Source organism: Rhinopithecus bieti, unplaced genomic scaffold, assembly GCF_001698545.2.
Source record: "Rhinopithecus bieti isolate Rb0 unplaced genomic scaffold, ASM169854v2 scaffold_4967, whole genome shotgun sequence".
Classification (NCBI taxonomy): domain Eukaryota; kingdom Metazoa; phylum Chordata; class Mammalia; order Primates; family Cercopithecidae; genus Rhinopithecus; species Rhinopithecus bieti.
Genome location: NW_016804726.1, coordinates 275,053 through 278,572, shown reverse-complemented (window position 1 = coordinate 278,572; position 3,520 = coordinate 275,053).

The following is a 3,520-nucleotide window of genomic DNA, read 5'->3' as shown; positions in this document are numbered from 1 at the left end:
TTTCCTGACTTTTTTTTTTTTGAGACAGAGTCTCACTCTGTTGCCCATGCTGGAGTGCAGTGGTGCAATCTTAGCTCACTGCAAGCTCTGCCTCCTGGGTTCACGCCATTCTCCTGCCTCAGCCTCCCGAGTAGCTGGGACTACAGGTGCACACTGGCACCCCTGGCTAATTTTTTTGTATTTTTAGTAGATACAGGGTTTCACCGTGTTAGCCAGGATGGTCTCCATCTCCTGACCTCATGATCCATCCGCCTTGGCCTCCCAAACTGCTGGGATTACAGGCATGAGTCACTGTGCCTGGCCATTTCCTGACTTCTTAATGATCGCCATTCTAACAGGCATGAGATGGTATCTCATTGTGGTTTTGATTTGCATTTCTCTAATGACCAGTGATGATGAGCTTTTTTTCATATGTTTTTTGGCTGAATAAATGTCTTCTTTTGAGAAGTGTCTGTTCATATATTTTGCCCACTTTTCGATGGGGTGGTTGTTTTCTTGTAAATTTGTTTAAGTTCTTTGTAGATTCTGGATATTAGCCCTTTGTCAGATGGATAGATGGCAAAAATGTTCTCCCATTCTGTAGGCTGCCTGTTCACTCTGATGATAGTTTCTTTTGCTGTGCACAAGCTCTTTACTTTAGTTAGATCCCATTTGTCAATTTTGGCTTTTGTTGCCGTTGCTTTTGGTGTTTTAGTCATGAAGTCTTTGCCCATGCTTATGTCCTGAATGGTATTGCCTATGTTTTCTTCTAGAGTTTTTATGGTTTTAGGTCTTACATTTAAGTATTTAATCCATCTTGAGTTAATTTTTGTGTAAGGTGTAAGGAAATGGTCCAGTTTCAGTTTTCTGCATATGGCTAGTTAGTTTTCCCACACCATTTATTAAGTAAGGAATCCTTTCCCCATTGCTTGTTTTTATTAGGTTTGTCAAAGATCAGATGGTTGTAGACGTGTGGTGTTTATGTGAGGCCTCTATACAGTTCCATTGGTCTATATATCTGTTTGATATCAGTACCTTACTGTTTTGGTTACTGTAGCCTTGTAGTATAGTTTGAAGTCAGGTAGCGTGATGCCTCCAGCTTTGTTTTTTTGCTTAGGATTGTCTTGGTTATATGGGCTCTTTTTTGGTTCCATATGAAATTTAAAGTAGTTTTTTCTAATTCTGTGAAGAAAGTCAATGGTAGCTTGATGAGGATAGCATTGAATCTGTAACTTACTTTTTTGGGCAGTATGGCCATTTTCACAATATTGATTCTTCCTATCCATGAGCATGGAATGTTTTTCTATTTGTTTTTGTCCTCTCTTATTTCCTTGAGCAGTGGTTTGAAGTTCTCCTTGAAGAGTTCCTTCACATCCCTTGTTAGTTGTATTCGTAGGTATTTTATTCTCTTTGTAGCATTTGTGACTGGGAGTTCATTCATGATTTGTCCTCTTAATATCTAACCCGAGTGGTAGGCATTATAGTAGAATCCAAAGAGGTATACAGGCCAATCCTCCTACAAACCTGTGAAAATATTGCCTGAGTAGGCAAAAGAGACTTGGCAGATGGAATTGAGCTTATGAACCCTTGAAATGAGGAGAGTATTTTGTGTTATTCAGGTGGGCTCATTTTAATCACACAAGTCTTCAAAGGCAGAGAACCTTTCCAGCTGCAGGCAGTCAGGGAAATGGCAGCATGAGGAGAATTCATCACACCATTGCTGTCTTCGGAGATGGAGGATAGAGCCCTGAGTCAAGCAGTGCAAGAGACTTCTAGAAGCTGGACAAGGCAAAAAAACAGATTTTGACATAGTGCCTCTGGAAAGGAACATAAGCTTGTTGATGTCTTGATTTTAGTCCAGTGAGATTCCTGTCAGACTTCTCACCTACAGAACATAAAAGAATAAAGTTGCATTATTTAATTCAGCCAATTTGTCACAAATTGTGCCAGCAATGAAGCACCAATACACTCACAACCTTCACAAGTGCAACACACCCAAGCTCCTCCACCTTCATCTACTGTAGTAGAACATTACCTCTGGAAATAACCAAAACCTATACATCTATGGTTAACGGTGAATTTGTTTGACTTTATATAAGTAACCTACTTTTTAATATGAAGCAAGAACAAATTCTTAAAGAGAGTTAAGTCTGTTGTCATTGTATATTTTCATCTGGAAAATTTTGAAGGAAAATAAGTTTAAAATAGAAACTCTAGTCATGAGTCTTAATTGTTTTCCTTTGCTTGTGCATATTTAACAACAAAAGAGGAACATGTTGCAAAACATGCTAAATGCTTTTATAATCCTTGTATTTGGGGAGCCACAAAGTGTTAAGAACATTTAAACATTATTAAAAAGATTGATCTCATATGAGAGCGATGATGACCAACTACTGATAGTTTAGCTAGTGTAGTTTTGAACCAAGGATATCTTGATAAGGATGATTAAAACTCTGAACCAAGCTTCCTGGAGATCGGAAAGTTTCTGTCCTTTCTAGAAAGTGGAAGCCTTAGGAGAAATAGTATAAATAGTTGTACTTAGCAAAACATACCCAAATATTCATACATACATTTTCACGAATCATCTTTCTGCTCCCTATGTAGGTGTACTTTGTCTGCTTGTTGCTGTTTTTACATCAACTGGTTTTGTGTCATTTTGTTATCTTCTTTTTTGTTTTTTGAGCAATCAATCCCACAGTAAACTAATTCTTAATGGAAAGGAGCATTTTATTGCTATTTTGTCCCACAAACAATAAATAATACATTTATGACTAACTTCTAAAGGTAACAAAAGGAGAAGCCACCAGCTCGTGGACCAAAATTTACTCTGAAACATTGAATACATCACTATTTCAGCTATATTTTATTCATACAGTACCTTTTTCCCAGGATATGAAACCAACCTACAATGATCAAGAATATCTTTCACACCTGCAGATATGCAAGCAGAATGGGTTGCACACACATACACACACACACACACGCAAAACCCACTTGGTTTATTCAATAACTTCCAACATAATTCTTGTGCAAAATAACTAGATCTTTCCACTAGGGCTTTTCAACTTTAATCTGCACCATAAATATGTGGAAAATGTGGAATATCCAGATTCTTGGGCCTCCAGATTTAGAATACGGCTTTTCTTTTCTTTTTTGTTTTTTTTTTCTTTTGAGACAGAGTCTCGCTCTGTCACCCAGGCTGGAGTGCAGTGGCATGATCGCCACTCACTGCAAGCTCCACCTCCCAGGTTCACACATTCTCCTGCCTCAACCTCCCAAGTAGCTGGGACTACAGGCACCCACCACCACACCCGTCTAATTTTTTGTATTTTTTTAAAGTAGAGATGGGGTTTCACCGTGTTGGCCAGGATGGTCTCGATCTCCTGACCTCATGATCTGCCTGCCTCAGCCTCCCAAAGTGCTGGGATATGGGCGTGAGCCACCACGCCCAGCCCAGAATATGGCATTGCTCATACAGGTGGTCAGCAGTTACAACTTGATGCCAAGCAAAAAAAAAAAAAAAAAAAAAAAAAAAAAAAAA